Raw genomic sequence first — 18,125 nt, forward strand, 5'->3', positions numbered from 1 at the left:
GTATCTGTGAGTCCTCGTGTGTTAAACTCTTCCTTAGATTATTTGGAATTACATTGTGGAGCATAGGAATAATTCATTTTTTGTTCTGGCAAGGTGTCTGACATGGGCGCCGCCATCTTGGACAGAGTGACTTCCGGGGCATCACATCCGGTTCCCACGCTCGGCGGGGAGGGGGCGTGCCCTCCCGGGCTATGGGCGGGGAGCAGGGGCGGGGACACCACCCGGGCTCCGCCCACAAAAGGGGCGTGTCCCTGCTCTGATGGGCAGGAGCTCAGGGAGGAGCCACCCAGGGACTGCTGGGAGCCCGAGGAGGAGGGCGAGCCACGCCCACGAAGGGCGGGGCTGGGCCGGGGCCATCATGGCGTCTGCCATGAGCTCCTCTGTTCTCAGAGCGGGCACAATCGGCTCGGCTTTTTTCCATTGTACTGCCAAAATTCACCGATTTCGAGCACCAAAGGGAGCTTTTCAGAGGGAATACAGAGGACTTAGGTATGGCAGGGATTGTGAAAGATGTGGTTTGCAGAGGAGCCTGGCCAGGGCTGGTCTGCTCCCCTCTCTCCCAGGACGGGGGTGGGGAAGGGGGAGGGCGGCTGGCCTGGCCACCTCCCGGCCGCTCCTCCGGGGTTTCTGGTTCTCGACTGGGATAAGGGAAGGCTTCTGGGTCCCCTCAGAACTCCTCTTTCTCCTCTCCTCCTGGTCCTGCTGTTGCTGCCTGCATTCTGCCCTGTCCCTGATCTTTGCTTGCTTGTGTGCATTCTTTGCTTGCTTTGCACTTTCCATTGTTACAAATTTTAACACCGTCCTGAATATTGGACGCAGATTAAGTTGGACTTCTTATTCTTTTCCATGTTATATAATTTCAGTCCAACCAAATCCCAGAAGTCTGGATCGAGTTTCTGAGATATGTCTGAGTTTGGGAACTCTGTTAAGACCCATTTTACAAGCTTTTTAAGCTGTTTCTTGTCAAACTGAATATCTTGAATTTCTAACTTATAATTGAAATATGAAAAAAAATCCTGCTCAGCTAAAGACAACCGATTTCCCATGGTGGCACTCACCAGAGTTTTCCAGTTGTCCTTCTTGGTATGAAATTCTTCCCCGGTCCTGGGTCACAACAGTGACAAATCAGCTGAGCTGAGTGGCAGAGTCCTCTGAGGCTGCGGTGCTGCTCCAGTCCCGTCTCCGATTACAGCCTCCTCTTCACCAGTATGAGGCTTTGATTCCAGATTCCCTCTCAATCTCAAATGCCTTCTTCTGAGTTTTCTATTTTAAAGCGACAAAAAACTCAGGTGCAGGCCTGCTCCCCCAAAACACGCAATTATCAAGTAAAAATGTCCTATTTTGATGGAGGTAATCAAAAAATCCCTAGACCATCTTCCTCAATAGGAGAAATACTGTCCGGGCGCCACGTGCTGGGTTCTTTTTTCTGGGGCCAGGTGTTATAAACCTTCAAAAAGGGAACCCAGCACACCCAAGGATAGCTCAGCTATTACCTTTGGAGGCAAATAATGAGCAGGATGGCTTCTGCTGCAGTGTTAGAAAAAAAAAGGTTTAATAAAAGGCAAAATAACAAACAGAAAAATCCGATGCAGGTACAGCAGTCTGCCACTGGTATAAACACCTTCACAAAAGCTCTTTGGTTCTTTTGTCCTCCCCTTTTCTACCTGATGGGTCAGGCAGGACTTTTTGGCTACTATCCAATTAGGTGACCCACAGTTTTTAGTGAAGCCTCTGGGGTCTTACGAGGTGGCTTGTCACCTGATCGTTGGGAGAAACTTCTGGGCTTCTTTCCTTTTTTGGGGGACAAAGGCTAGCTTTGCCACTCTGTCATTAGGGGGGCACTCTCCTACACCTCCCCACTGGGGAACAGCTCCATCTGATCCAGCTGTGCCTCTTCCTTTCTCCAGAAATCAAAGGAGAGCCTGTGCAGATGGAAGCATTTCCCCGAGGAAGCAGTGCTTCCATGCCAGCCTCTGCTGCAGGAAGGGAGGCCATGCCAGGCACAGGCACAGGAGGTAATTGCTGTTCCTCTGGGCCTGAGCCCTGCTGAGGCTTCAGCTGCCCTCTCTGCTGTTTGGCAGTGCAGGCACAGCCTGGATTGGACTGGCACAGCCCAGTGGGAATTATCCCGAGCAGGCTCAGGGCACTCGGGTCCTGAGCAGTCCTGCTGGGGTCCCTCCGTGGGAGACATGTCCTGAAACCTGGCAGCGACTGCACGGGGTGCCCACGGTGGGGAAAGGACAGAGGGGGAGAGCAAGGCTCCAGTGTGTCCTGAGAGGGCCTGGCTGTTTGCCCTTGGGATCTGGGGGGTTTCCCCACAGAAGGAGGGCAGGAGGGACAGAGGGAGGGCAGGATGGATAGCTGTGGCACTGCCTGCTGCAGTTTTCCCCCATGCTTTAGGGAGGATTTCTTCTGTGTGTGAGGGGGAGAGTTCCAGGTCCCTGCACTGCTGCAGCCACCCCTCCCAGGGATGTTGCTGAGGGCAGGGAAAGAGTGTGGAGAGTGACCAGGAGCCAGCCCAGAGCTCCCCAGGCCCCTGGGCAGCTTTGGCCATGTCTATTCACATCTGGCTCCCATGGCCTTAGCCGACTCCCTGGCAGTGCCCAGTTCCCTGTGGCAGAAAGAGATCCCAGCACACACTGGAAAATGTTCTCATCTGTGCTGCATTGTAGATGAGGGTGCTGGGAAGGCTTCTCCATCAGCTTGGATGAATAAAGTTTTGAAGCCCTTGGAGCCTCCTGCAGGTATGTTCTCAGTGTGCCACCAAGGAAGAATTGTAGACAAGCGGGCAGGCACCAGGTGACAGAAGCTTCTGTGGCTGTTGTGTTACAGATGTGTCTACAGGGAAGACTTCTCCAGCTTCTCCAGCTGCTACCTTGGATGCTGCACTCAAGCCCAGCACCCATCTCAGGGGTGAGTAGTGTGTCCCTGCTGACCCCTCAGGCTGAACCCTGCTTTTCTGGGATCCATTCCTGAGAAATGGAAATATTTTTCTCTGAGGTACTCCAACAGGGAAAATCCAAGATACAACAGATAAGATATCCCTGGAACCATCCAAACAGATGAGGCAAGAGCTGAAGGAACCCCTGCCGACAAGAGAAGGTGGGTGCATTTCCCTCATGCTTCCCCTGGGACTCAGCAGCCGGGGGCTTTGGCTGCACATCTGGACACGCCGTGCCCGGCACAGTGGGAAGGGATCCATGGCAGCCTCGCTGCCCCGCTGCTGCTTTCATGCCCTGCAGGGCTGTTTCCCAGCCTGGCCTGGCTGCAGCTTCTGCCCAGCCTCTGCCGGAAGTTATTTGGCATCAGCTGACAGGCCATGCCCAAACTGTAACACACCCTGAGATCCCCCACTATATCCAGCCCTGCAGATTAGGAAAAGGGTGGCTGTTTGGTGGTGGAAGTGCTCTCATCATGCCACTGTAACCTGGCCATTTTCCTGCTCCATAAATTTCACAAATATTACCTCTGATGCCACCACCCAAGTGGGGAACAGCTCCATCTGATGCAGCTGTCTCCCTTCCTTTGTCAAGAGATGGACATAGTGCTTCAGTGGAAGGTGGTATTTCTTGAAGGATGTACTCCATCTTCGGTGCCAGCCCCTGCTGCAGGAAGGAAGGCGATGGCAGACACGGGCACAGGCACAGCAGGTAATTGCTGTGCCGGGCTCAGGCCTGGCCGGGGCTGTGTGGCAGCAGCTCTTCCCCCAGGGCCTGCCCTTGCCCGGCCCGGCAGCAGCCAAAGCTGGAGGCGCCTCGGCTTCCAGGCCTCTGGAGCTGGTTCAGAGCCCCGGGGAAACGGGACTGCTGCAGCAACGTCCCTGGCGCTGCAGCTGCTGCGGAGCTGGCCCTGAGTGCCCAGAGGCCCAAGGCACAGGAGCAGCCCCGAGCGGGAGCCCTGCTGCCAGCCCAGGGCCAGAGCTGTAGGGGTGCATTAGTTTTAAGTTGGTTTATTCCTGTACCCCCCATTCTGTTTATGGTTCTGCCCGGGCTTTCTCTCTCTCCCTCTTCTGAATTGTCCCGTCAGCTACACTTTATCTTTCCTAAATTCCTCCCTAACTGCCTGTCTGTTATTCAGGGTCCTTGCCCACTCATCCAGAACATTCTGGCCTGGACATTGAATGATTGGTTTAGAGGTCAGGATTCAACCCCTAATTTATTTACACTGGACATCTGAGCTGTTTGTTATGCGTTATTCCCTCCTCTCAAAATTTTAGATTGGTCGCTGTGTTCTAGTTATAAGACCTTGCCGAGAAAGCTTTTTTGTCCGCGCCCGACGCTCCTTCAATAAACATCTCCCTTTTCCCTGTCCGCGCGGTCCTGTCTTTCTCCTGCGAGACGCAGACTGACTACACTGCAGACAGCTCCGGGAATTCTCGCTCTCCTAAAGGCTTTTCGCCTTAAGCACTCTCCCCAGGAAATCTTTCCGCGGGAGAGTGCCCTTCCCGCTTCGGTACTGCCGGCGGCACTGCCCACAGCAGCCGGGGACCCAGAGGCCAGTCGTAGCCGCTGCAGGTTGGCGCTCAAACGTGGGGCTATCCGACACCACCGCGGACCCTACGACAGAGAAATCCCGGAGCCAGCGGGCTCGGCTCGTTGAAACACCGGAAAGTTTCTCATGAGACGTTAACCTACCCCGTGGGATAGCGGACCCATTTTCATGGGTATCGCTCCACCGGGGACTGGGTCGGTAGCTCCGTGCACTCTGGAGTCGATCCATTCGCAGGAGCCGCCTTCCCTAGAACGTGAGTTTTCTCTTCCTTTCTTTCTCCCCCCCCCACTTTCTTAGCTTACGCCGGTTTCGCCCGGTACGCCGTTTTCGTACGGCTTTTTCGTAACTCACGCCGGTTTCGGCCGGTACGCCGTTTTCGTACGGCTTTCTCGTAACTTTTGCCGGCACTGCCCGGCGGTGGGGGGTTACTCCAAAGGTCCTTTCTCTCACATTTTTCCAGGGTTGGTGGTTTGAGCTTTTTACCATCTCATTATGGGTGCTCGTTTTACCAAAGCTCAAAAAAGACACTTTAACTTTGTTTCTGCTATCCTTTCTCAGGGGGGTTTTGAAAAATTCGAAAAAAAGGAAATTAAACAACTAATCATTTGGCTGTCTGCTCAGTTCCCAGAAGTTTCCCCTGAACAAATTCACGATTGGCGTTTTTGGGGACAAGTTTGCACTAAATTAGGAGAATTGGCTAAATCGGGGAGCTCTTCGCTTTCGCGGACTGCTTTCTGGGCTTCCCAAATTAGGAAAGTTCTGAAGTCCCAGAGGAAACTGAGCAGAAAGCCGTCTGACGTGCGTTTTGTTCCCAGCTCACCTTGTTCCCTCTGTTCTGTTCCTTCCCCCGCTGCCCCCGAGCGCGGAAACCTGAAAGCGGCAGCCTACGATGGCACCGCACAGAAACGAAGTCACTGCTCCGACCTCTTTCGGAATTCTCCCCGTCCTCATTCTGACTCGGTTAAGAACACTCGCAGCTGCGAAAGTCCAGTTCGTTTTAATATTCCCCCCCCCCTCCTCCTCCTTCCCCGCCATCTGCCCCACTTTTACAGGATAGCTCACAGGGAGCCCGAAATGGCGGACACCGCGTGGCGCCTCCCGCCGGAATTCCTTCTTCTTCCCAAAAAACACTTCTTTCTCGTTACGACTCTTTCCCTTCTCCGGTTTCCCCTCCCGCTCCTCCTCCCTCCGCCCCTCCCCTCCCTCCTCCCGATTCCACGCCCTGCGGCACTTCCACTCCGGCGTCGGCTCCTCCCCCATACCACGTCTCCCAGGCGGGGACAAAGTCGTCAGCCGTCTCCGCCCCCATTCTTATCTCTTCCCCTCCTTCTTCCCCTCTCAGCTCCGGTTCCCACGCTCCGTCCGGAGCCGCGGCGGGGGGGGCTGAAGGCCATATTCCAGAGCCGCCAGTCCTCTCGGCGGCACCAGTCACTTACCAGCCCGGGATGGGGGGGGGGAACCAGCCCCAGTGGAGCCCGTTCCCACATCACTCGATAAAGGAGCTGTGCAAAGCCCAAAAAGACTTCTCCCGGGAGAGTGAATACTTCCGGGGAATTCTGAGAGCCACACTCTCTGACACCGTGGTCACCCCTGCAGATTTAAGGCGGCTGTTCTCCTGTCTTTTAAACCCCACAGAATTCCTGGTTTGGGAAAAACATTGGCAGAGAGAAATTGGTAAAATCTTGCCCTCGCTGCGGGAGAACCAAGTGACAGCCACAGATCTGCAGGGGGGTGTGTTAACAACCGACCACTTGTGTGGGACAGGGGCATGGCAGGATGGGCAGGCTCAAGCGTGGTATGTTCCAGTGGAGGCTTTAAAGGAGGGAGCCAAAGCAGCCGAGCGGGCTTTCTTCACCTTACGGTCTCTTGTTGCCCCCTTAACATCATATATGAAAATCATTCAAGAATCTAACGAGCCCTTTTTAAGCTTTGTTGAGCGCCTCCGCAGGGCGATCGAGACGCAGGTCCATGATGAGTCGATTAAGAGGGGAATCCTCACTGAGGTGGCAGCGACGAATGCAAATCCAGCTTGCAAGGCCGCTATCCTCAGCTTGCCGCTAGATCCTCCCCCCACGCTGGATCAGATGCTAGACGTCTGTGACCGCAAACTCGCTATCATCGCGGGGGAACCCGACCAGCAACCCAGGGCTCCAGCTCGAAGGGTAGCTGCCACCGACCTGGAGGAAGTCACCACAGCTGCTGCTGCTGCCCCGTCCCGACAGCCCAACACACCAAAGCTGCAACCCCGGACGGATGCACCGTGTCACCTGTGCAACCAATCCGGGCATTGGATGCCAGACTGTCCCCTGAGGCGGGAGTTTTACGAATTTAAAAAGAAACATCGGCCTCAGGGGACCCCACAACACCAACCAAAAAACTAAATTGCAAGCGCGCCTCCTCCCCGCGCCACGATAAAAATAGGGCAGGTGTCACCATTCCACCACGCGGGGAAAAGGGAAGGGAGGGGGACCTCCAGCAGGACCTGCCGGTTGCCACAGACTCTAAAACTTTACCAGACTTAACTTCTCACGAACCTATTTCTGATCTTTTTCAGGCGGTACCTCGGCCAGTCCTAACAACCACCTCCAGGACGACCCCCTTTCGGTTGCAGTTGACGGAGCCGCTCCATCTTATTGACTCAAATATCCAACTCGTCTCCATCAGTCCGGAGTGCCCAGGTACCTGGCATCGGACCAAGGGTGGGTTCGTCACGGTTGGAGATTCTAAATCTACACCACAAGACATTCACATCATCCCGGGTCTCATATCATCAGACCCGAAGATATTCGAAATAGCCATGTATTGTGCCAGCCCTCCCACCTTTCTGCCTCGGGGTCAAATTGTGGCGCAAGCCATTCCTATCCCTGAGGAGCTCTGGGACTCCAAGCCACCCAAAACATCCACATCCTCACACCTCCCATCGGTGGCTTGGGCTCAGACCCTAGGCAAAGAAAAACCAAGAATCACCTGCAGCCTACAGAAAGGTGGGGACCAAAAGTTCGTTCACGGGCTTCTGGACACTGGAGCAGATGTCACGGTCATTCCCTCACGGGATTGGCCGTCGCATTGGGAGTTGCATGACGCAGCAGAGCGGATCCGAGGTGTAGGAGGGATCCAATTGGCGAAACAATCTAAGAGCATTGTGCAAATTATGGGGCCGGATGGACAATTAGCATCTGTACGTCCATTTGTTTTAGATTACACGGAGCCCCTGTGGGGGAGGGACCTGCTCGCCCAGTGGGGAGCCCGTATTGACTTACCAGCGGCTCCCCAGGTTTTTGGGGCAGCGGTCACTGAGGAGCGCCCTACCCAGAAACTGAATTGGCTGACTGACATACCTGTCTGGGTAGAACAGTGGCCGCTTTCTAAACAGAAATTAAAGGCGCTCGAGGAGCTCGTGGAGGAACAGCTGCAGCGAGGTCACCTGGTGGAGACCACGTCTCCGTGGAACTCCCCAGTGTTTGTCATAAAGAAACCTAATAAAGAGAAGTGGCGGCTCCTTCACGACCTTAGACAAATTAACAACGTCATTGAAGACATGGGTCCCCTCCAACCAGGGATGCCCTCCCCAACAATGCTCCCCCAAAATTGGAATTTAGCCGTAATTGACATCAAAGACTGCTTTTTCCAAATTCCCCTACACCCGGACGATGCGCCGCGTTTTGCTTTCTCGGTTCCTACCATTAACCGAGAGGCCCCTAGGAGGCGCTACCACTGGACAGTTTTGCCCCAAGGCATGAAAAACTGTCCAGTAATTTACCAGTGGTATGTCTCTTCCTTGCTCTCATCAGTCAGGGCAAAGGCAACCAACGCTACAATTTTCCATTACATGGATGACATTCTCGTATGTGCTCCAACTGATGACGAACTTGCTCACAGTCTTGACCTAACAATCAATGCATTGGTTGCTGCAGGGTTCGAGTTGCAGCAGGACAAAATTCAAAGAATGCCACCCTGGAAATATTTAGGTCTTACAATTAGCAAAACAACTATCACACCACAAAAAATTACAATTCGAAATTCCATTCGAACGCTTGCTGATGCCCAGCAGCTGTGTGGGTCTCTGAATTGGGTGAGGCCTTGGCTAGGCATTCCCACCGAAGACCTGGCCCCCCTTTTCAATTTATTGAAAGGGGGAGAGGAGCTTAGTTCTCCTAGGTCGCTCACCCAAGAGGCGCGAGCTGCGTTGGAAAAGATCCAAAAGTCCATCTCGGAGAGGCAAGCCCATAGTTACCAGCCGGGTCTGCCCTTCAAATTCATTATTCTTGGGAAATTGCCACACCTCCATGGAATGATCTTCCAGTGGGAGGACATCAAGAACACCAAAAAAGACCAAGGGGCTAGGGACCCTCTCTTGATTATAGAGTGGGTGTTCCTTAGTCACCAAAGGTCCAAAAGAATGACGAAGCCACAGGAGCTGGTGGCGGAACTGATCCGTAAGGCTCGCCTTCGGATCAGGGAGTTGGCAGGTGTGGATTTCACATGTATTCACATACCACTCAAATTAGATTCGGCCCACTTTACAAAAGCTATGTTGGAACACCTTCTCCAAGAGAATGAGGCCCTGCAGTTCGCTTTGGACAGCTACACTGGTCAGATTTCTATTCATCGGCCGGCTCACAAAATTTTTAATTCGGAAGTCCAGTTTAAATTATCTCTTCAGCAGGTTCAGAGTAGGACTCCTTTGAAGGCTCTGACTGTTTTCACTGATGCATCCGGCGCATCCCACAAGTCAGTCTTGACTTGGAGGGATCCGCAGACTCAGCAGTGGGAAGCTGACATCAAAGAGGTGGAAGGATCACCTCAAGTAGCTGAGTTAGATGCTGTTGTCAGAGCTTTCGAGAAGTTCCCTGGACCATTCAATCTAGTCACTGATTCCGCTTATGTAGCAGGAGTAGTTGCCCGTTCAGAACAAGCGATTCTGCAGGAGGTGTCCAACATAGCCCTCTATCAGTTGCTCACCAAATTAGTAAGATTAGTCTCTCACCGAGAACATCTGTTTTATGTGATGCATGTGCGGTCCCACGCTAACCTGCCAGGGTTCGTTGCCGAGGGGAACAGGAGGGCGGACGCCCTCGCTGCCCCTGTGCAGGTGGCCCCGCTCCCAGACGTGTTCCGCCAGGCTAAGATCAGCCACCAGCTCTACCATCAGAATGCGCCGGGTCTGGTCAGGCAGTTCCAACTTAGCCGTGACCAGGCCAAGGCCATTGTGGCCACATGCCCCCACTGTCAGTCCTTCCAGTTTCCAACTGTTAACACGGGGGCTAACCCTCGAGGATTGGCGAGTTGCGAGGTGTGGCAGTCCGATGTTACACACGTCTCTGAGTTTGGAAAACTGAAGTTCGTTCACGTGTCAGTAGATACCTTTTCCGGCACGGTTTTTGCCTCCGCCCACACAGGGGAGAAGGCAAATGACACCAAAAAACACCTACTTCTAGCCTTCTCCACGCTGGGCGTTCCAAAAGTATTAAAAACTGACAACGGCCCAGCATACAAATCCAGGGAACTGCGCAACTTCCTGCAACAATGGGGAATAGAACATAAGACCGGCATCCCCTATTCCCCAACAGGTCAAGCTGTAGTGGAGCGGACCCATCAGAGCCTCAAAAGGGTCCTCCAACAACAACGTGAGGCAATGAAGATGGAGTCCCCCCAGGTCCGCCTTGCCAGGGCCCTTTTTACAATCAATTTTTTAAACTGCTCTTTCGAAAATCTAAATCCACCCATTGTTCGGCACTTTAGGCAACACCAACAACTGCAGCCGAAAGAGAAGCCTCCAGTTCTCGTAAAGGACCCCGAGACCTGGAGGACGGAGGGACCTTTTGACCTTGTCACCTGGGGGAGGGGATACGCCTGCGTTTCCACTCCCTCGGGTCCAAAATGGGTCCCTTCAAAATGGGTCAAGCCATACACCGCCTCCAGTAAAGTTCCAACTAAGAAAGTGGCACAGGTCGAAGAGGCCTGCTGGAGGAGAAAAAAGAGGCCTTCTGAAGGAGGTTTAGACCTCCCGGAGCAGAACCATTCCTAATGTTTTACCTGTATGACTTTTTGTCTTGTTCTTTTCAGAAAGCCCGAGAATGTCTGTCCCCATAACCCACATCGAGCTGATCATTTTCTGGAACTTTTTTGCCATCGCGAGCTCATGGATTGTCCCTCAACCCAAGCAAAACATTTGGAAGATGCTCGCTGGCGCCCTCGGCAGAGATCATTTGTGCCTCTCCGCCACCTCGGCAGCAGACCCCTTGTCGACCTGCCTTGTGGGGATCCCGCTTCCTCCAAAAGAGTTTCCCGAGCCCCTTTACTCCTTCCTTGAACCCCTTTCCCAAAATAAAGTTTTCAGTCCCTCTAGTCCCAATCCCAATCCAATCTGGAGGAGGCTAATGTCCAAATTGAATATATCTAAATCTGACCCCACCGAATTTAAATTGCTCGGCTCCGCGTCAGCAAATTTGTGTGTTCAATTTTTCCCTTCCCGCGACTGCTACGAAAAATCTTTTACACCAATTATAGAACAGAATCAAAACTACGCGGCAGGGAATTGGTGTTCTGTCACCTCTCATATTACCACCCCCATCTCATTTGACGATAAACCCAGATCCCTCCCCAACGGCGTATTTTTCATTTGCGGAAACCGAGCATGGGCAGGCATCCCCCCTCGCCTTCTAGGAGGCCCGTGTACATTTGGACGGCTGACGCTGTTTGCTCCCAACAATTCCCAAATTAAAGATTGGAAGGAGAAAATTGTCGCACACAATTCGGTCCGCGTAGCAAGAGACCTTAAAGATTTAGATGAACAGTGCGACTCCAAAATTGTTCATTGGTCAAAGCCAGAAGGTGTCGCATGGACAGTGTTTCTCCCATGGGTGTCTATTGCAAAGTCTCTAGGTGAATTAGCTCACCTGGAGTGTTGGGTAGCCAGACAGGCCAATTTTACCTCAGCCGCTCTAAGCAACCTCCTAGCAGACGAGGAAATAACAAGGCAGGCGACTCTCCAAAACCGGGCAGCAATAGACTTCCTATTGCTGCTTCAGGATCACCGGTGTGAGGAGTTCGAAGGGCTCTGCTGCCTCAATTTATCATCCAAAGCCGGGGACGCCAGAAGATCTATTGACCAAATGAAGGGAATGATCAGCGACATTAAGGAGAAAACATCAGACTGGTTGGGAGACATCTTTACGGGATGGGGTCTCTCGGGCTGGGTAGTCTCTATTTTGAAAACTGTTGTTTTAGTCCTTTTCATTTTACTAGTCATTTCAATTGCAATTTCTGTCGTTTGGAGAATTCTTAGAAGGCTTATAGTTAAATCGATGTCTGCTTTAGAAGTGAATCGGGTGGTAGTCGAAGAACAGATTATGGACGAAAGTCAAGAAGAAGGTGCCGAAGAAGACGAGCAGTTAAAAGACCACCCTGGGTCAGATGAGTCCTCAGAAGATGGTGTTTAAGTTACCCCACTCCTCCTTTTTCTTTTTAAACAAAGAAGGGGGAAATGTAGGGGTGCATTAGTTTTAAGTTGGTTTATTCCTGTACCCCCCATTCTGTTTATGGTTCTGCCCGGGCTTTCTCTCTCTCCCTCTTCTGAATTGTCCCGTCAGCTACACTTTATCTTTCCTAAATTCCTCCCTAACTGCCTGTCTGTTATTCAGGGTCCTTGCCCACTCATCCAGAACATTCTGGCCTGGACATTGAATGATTGGTTTAGAGGTCAGGATTCAACCCCTAATTTATTTACACTGGACATCTGAGCTGTTTGTTATGCGTTATTCCCTCCTCTCAAAATTTTAGATTGGTCGCTGTGTTCTAGTTATAAGACCTTGCCGAGAAAGCTTTTTTGTCCGCGCCCGACGCTCCTTCAATAAACATCTCCCTTTTCCCTGTCCGCGCGGTCCTGTCTTTCTCCTGCGAGACGCAGACTGACTACACTGCAGACAGCTCCGGGAATTCTCGCTCTCCTAAAGGCTTTTCGCCTTAAGCACTCTCCCCAGGAAATCTTTCCGCGGGAGAGTGCCCTTCCCGCTTCGGTACTGCCGGCGGCACTGCCCACAGCAGCCGGGGACCCAGAGGCCAGTCGTAGCCGCTGCACAGAGCCAGCCCTGGCACACAATGGAAACAGTTCTCATCTTGGTTTGCTTCCAGACTGGGATGCTGGGAAGGATTCTCCATTAGCCTGGCGCTCTGAAGTTGTGAAGCCCTCTGAGCATTCTGCAGGTATGTTCTCACTGTCCCACCAAGGCGTAATGTTTGACTGACTGGTAAGAACCAGGTGACAGAAGCTTCTGTGGCTGTTGTGTTACAGGCGTGTCTGCAGGGACGACCTCACCAACTCCTACCTTGGATGCTGCACAAAAGGCCAGCTCCCATGGCAGGGGTGAGTAGTGTGTCCCTGCTGACCCCTCTGGGTGAGCCGTGCTTTTGTGGGATCCATTGCTGGGAAATGGAACTACTTTCTCTTAAGGTCCTCTGACAGGAAAGACCAAAGACATGGCAGGCAGGAAATTCCAGGACCCATTAGAAATCATGTGGCAAATGCTGAAGGAATGTCTGCAGAGAAGACAAGGTGGGTGCATTTCCCTCATGCTGCTCCTGGGACTCAGCAGCCGGGGGCTTTGGCTGCACATCTGGACACGCCGTGCCCGGCACAGCGGGAAGGGATCCATGGCAGCCTCGCTGCCCCACAGCTGCTACTGCTGCTTTCACGCCCTGCAGGGCTGTTTCCCAGCCTGGCCTGGCTGCAGCTTCTGCCCAGCCTCTGCAGGAAGGCATTTGGCATCAGCTGGCAGACAGCCCCAATTGCACCACAGGCCATGCCCACCCTCAGATCCCCTGCAATTTCCTGGTGTCCAGGCAGATCAGATGTTGGGGCTGTTTGGGGAAGGAAGCAGCCTTGGGTTGTCCAAAAATCCTGGGTGTTTTCTGATCCTTATGTATTCCTTTCACAAGTGATGCCTCCTGAAATTGTCCCCTTCCCCATTCCCAGTCAGGAATGTTTTCATCTGATCCAGCTGTCTCTTTTCCATTCTCCAGAAATGAAAGGAGAGCCTGCGGAGAAAGAAGCATTTCCCGGACGAAGCAGTGGTTGCATGCCAGCCTCAGCTCCAGGAAGGGAGGCCATGCCAGGCACAGGCACAGGAGGTAATTGCCGTGCCTCTGGGCCTGAGCCCTGCTGAGGCTTGAGCTGCCCTCTCTGCTGCTTGGCAGTGCGGGCACAGCATGGACTAGAGCAGCACAGCCCAGGGGAATTATCCCGAGCAGGCTCAGGGCACTGAGCAGTCCTGCTGGGGTCCCTCCATGGGAGACACGTCCTGAAACCTGGCAGCGACTGCACGGGGTGCCCACGGTGGGGAAAGGACAGAGGGGGAGAGCAAGGCTCCAGTGTGTCCTGAGAGGGCCTGGCTGTTTGCCCTTGGGATCTGGGGGGTTTCCCCACAGAAGGAGGGCAGGAGGGACAGAGGGAGGCCAGGATGGATAGCTGTGGCACTGCCTGCTGCAGTTTTCCCCCATGCTTTAGGGAGGATTTCTTCTGTGTGTGAGGGGGAGAGTCCCAGGTCCCTGCACTGCTGCAGCCACCCCTCCCAGGGATGTTGCTGAGGGCAGGGAAAGAGTGTGGAGAGTGACCAGGAGCCAGCCCAGAGCTCCCCAGGCCCCTGGGCAGCTTTGGCCATCTCTATTCACATCTGGCTCCCATGGCCTTAGCCGACTCCCTGGCAGTGCCCAGTTCCCTGTGGCAGAAAGAGATCCCAGCACACACTGGAAAATGTTCTCATCTGTGCTGCATTGTAGATGAGGGTGCTGGGAAGGCTTCTCCATCAGCTTGGATGAATAAAGTTTTGAAGCCCTTGGAGCCTCCTGCAGGTATGTTCTCAGTGTGCCACCAAGGAAGAATTGTAGACAAGCGGGCAGGCACCAGGTGACAGAAGCTTCTGTGGCTGTTGTGTTACAGATGTGTCTACAGGGAAGACTTCTCCAGCTTCTCCAGCTGCTACCTTGGATGCTGCACTCAAGCCCAGCTCCCATCTCAGGGGTGAGTAGTGTGTCCCTGCTGACCCCTCAGGCTGAGCCCTGCTTTTCTGGGATCCATTCCTGGGAAATGGAAATATTTTTCTCTAAGGTACTCCAACAGGGAAAATCCAAGATACAACAGATAAGATATCCCTGGAACCATCCAAACAGATGAGGCAAGAGCTGAAGGAACCCCTGCCGACAAGACAAGGTGGGTGCATTTCCCTCATCCTGCTCCTGGGACTCAGCAGCCGGGGGCTTTGGCTGCACATCTGGACACGTCGTGCCCGGCACAGCGGGAAGGGATCCATGGCAGCCTCGCTGCCCCGCTGCAGCTTTCACGCCCTGCCGGGCTGTTTCCCAGCCTGGCCTGGCTGCAGCTTCTGCCCAGCCTCTGCAGGAAGGCATTTGGCATCAGCTGGCAGACAGCCCCAATTGCACCACAGGCCATGCCCACCCTCAGATGCCCTGCAATTTCCTGGTGTCCAGGCAGATCCGATGTTGGGGCTGTTTGGGGAAGGAAGCAGCCTTGGGTTGTCCCAAAATCCTGGGTGTTTTCTGATCCTTATGCATTCCTTTCACAAGTGATGCCTCCTGAAATTGTCCCCTTCCCCATTCCCAGTCAGGAATGTTTTCATCTGATCCAGCTGTCTCTTTTCCATTCTCCAGAAATGAAAGGAGAGCCTACGGAGAAAGAAGCATTTCCCGGAAGAAGCAGTGGTTGCATGCCAGCCTCAGCTCCAGGAAGGGAGGCCATGCCAGGCACAGGCACAGGAGGTAATTGCTGTGCCTCTGGGCCTGAGCCCTGCTGAGGCTTGAGCTGCCCTCTCTGCTGTTTGGCAGTGCGGGCACAGCCTGGACTAGAGCAGCACAGCCCAGGGGAATTATCCCGAGCAGGCTCAGGGCACTCGGAACTGAGCAGTCCTGCTGGGGTCCCTCCATGGGAGACACGTCCTGAAACCTGGCAGCGACTGCACGGGGTGCCCACGGTGGGGAAAGGACAGAGGGGGAGAGCAAGGCTCCAGTGTGTCCTGAGAGGGCCTGGCTGTTTGCCCTTGGGATCTGGGGGGTTTCCCCACAGAAGGAGGGCAGGAGGGACAGAGGGAGGGCAGGATGGATAGCTGTGGCACTGCCTGCTGCAGTTTTCCCCCATGCTTTAGGGAGGATTTCTTCTGTGTGTGAGGGGGAGAGTCCCAGGTCCCTGCACTGCTGCAGCCACCCCTCCCAGGGATGTTGCTGAGGGCAGGGAAAGAGTGTGGAGAGTGACCAGGAGCCAGCCCAGAGCTCCCCAGGCCCCTGGGCAGCTTTGGCCATGTCTATTCACATCTGGCTCCCATGGCCTTAGCCGACTCCCTGGCAGTGCCCAGTTCCCTGTGGCAGAAAGAGATCCCAGCACACACTGGAAAATGTTCTCATCTGTGCTGCATTGTAGATGAGGGTGCTGGGAAGGCTTCTCCATCAGCTTGGATCAAGAAAGTTTTGAAGCCCTTGGAGCCTCCTGCAGGTATGTTCTCAGTGTGCCACCAAGGAAGAATTGTAGACAAGCGGGCAGGCACCAGGTGACAGAAGCTTCTGTGGCTGTTGTGTTACAGATGTGTCTACAGGGAAGACTTCTCCAGCTTCTCCAGCTGCTACCTTGGATGCTGCACTCAAGCCCAGCTCCCATCTCAGGGGTGAGTAGTGTGTCCCTGCTGACCCCTCAGGCTGAGCCCTGCTTTTCTGGGATCCATTCCTGGGAAATGGAAATATTTTTCTCTAAGGTACTCCAACAGGGAAAATCCAAGATACAACAGATAAGATATCCCTGGAACCATCCAAACAGATGAGGCAAGAGCTGAAGGAACCCCTGCCGACAAGAGAAGGTGGGTGCATTTCCCTCATGCTTCCCCTGGGAGTCAGCAGCCGGGGGCTTTGGCTGCACATCTGGACACGCCGTGCCCGGCACAGCGGGAAGGGATCCATGGCAGCCTCGCTGCCCCGCTGCTGCTTTCATGCCCTGCAGGGCTGTTTCCCAGCCTGGCCTGGCTGCAGCTTCTGCCCAGCCTCTGCCGGAAGTTATTTGGCATCAGCTGACAGGCCATGCCCAAACTGTAACACACCCTGAGATCCCCCACTATATCCAGCCCTGCAGATTAGGAAAAGGGTGGCTGTTTGGTGGTGGAAGTGCTCTCATCATGCCACTGTAACCTGGCCATTTTCCTGCTCCATAAATTTCACAAATATTACCTCTGATGCCACCACCCAAGTGGGGAACAGCTCCATCTGATGCAGCTGTCTCCCTTCCTTTGTCAAGAGATGGACATAGTGCTTCAGTGGAAGGTGGTATTTCTTGAAGGAAGCACTCCATCTTCGGTGCCAGCCCCTGCTGCAGGAAGGAAGGCGATGGCAGACACGGGCACAGGCACAGCAGGTAATTGCTGTGCCGGGCTCAGGCCTGGCCGGGGCTGTGTGGCAGCAGCTCTTCCCCCAGGGCCTGCCCTTGCCCGGCCCGGCAGCAGCCAAAGCTGGAGGCGCCTCGGCTTCCAGGCCTCTGGAGCTGGTTCAGAGCCCCGGGGAAACGGGACTGGTGCAGCAACGTCCCTGGCGCTGCAGCTGCTGCGGAGCTGGCCCTGAGTGCCCAGAGGCCCAAGGCACAGGAGCAGCCCCGAGCGGGAGCCCTGCCGCCAGCCCAGGGCCAGAGCCAGCCCTGGCACACAATGGAAACAGTTCTCATCTTGGTTTGCTTCCAGACTGGGATGCTGGGAAGGATTCTCCATTAGCCTGGCGCTCTGAAGTTGTGAAGCCCTCTGAGCATTCTGCAGGTATGTTCTCACTGTCCCACCAAGGCGTAATGTTTGACTGACTGGTAAGAACCAGGTGACAGAAGCTTCTGTGGCTGTTGTGTTACAGATGTGTCTGCAGGGACGACCTCACCAACTCCTACCTTGGATGCTGCACAAAAGCCCAGCTCTCATCACAGGAGTGAGTAGTGTGTCCCTGCTGACCCCTCAGGCTGAGCCCTGCTTTTGTGGGGTCCATTGCTGGGAAATGGAACTACTTTCTCTTAAGGTCCTCTGACAGGAGAGACCAAAGACATGGCAGGCAGGAAATTCCAGGACCCATTAGAAATCATGTGGCAAATGCTGAAGGAACGTCTGCAGAGAAGACAAGGTGGGTGCATTTCCCTCATGCTGCTCCTAGGACTCAGCAGCCGGGGGCTTTGGCTGCACATCTGGACACGTCGTGCCCGGCACAGCAGGAAGGGATCCATGGCAGCCTTGCTTCCCCGCTGCAGCTTTCACGCCCTGCCGGGCTGTTTCCCAGCCTGGCCTGGCTGCAGCTTCTGCCCAGCCTCTGCAGGAAGGCATTTGGCATCAGCTGGCAGACAGCCCCAATTGCACCACAGGCCATGCCCACCCTCAGATCCCCTGCAATTTCCTGGTGTCCAGGCAGATCAGATGTTGGGGCTGTTTGGGGAAGGAAGCAGCCTTGGGTTGTCCCAAAATCCTGGGTGTTTTCTGATCCTTGTGCATTCCTTTCACAGGTGATGCCTCCTGAAATTGTCCCCTTCCCCATTCCCAGTCAGGAATGTTTTCATCTGATCCAGCTGTCTCTTTTCCATTCTCCAGAAATGAAAGGAGAGCCTAGGGAGAAAGAAG

Source organism: Passer domesticus, chromosome 9 (assembly GCF_036417665.1).
Source record: "Passer domesticus isolate bPasDom1 chromosome 9, bPasDom1.hap1, whole genome shotgun sequence".
NCBI classification, from domain to species: domain Eukaryota; kingdom Metazoa; phylum Chordata; class Aves; order Passeriformes; family Passeridae; genus Passer; species Passer domesticus.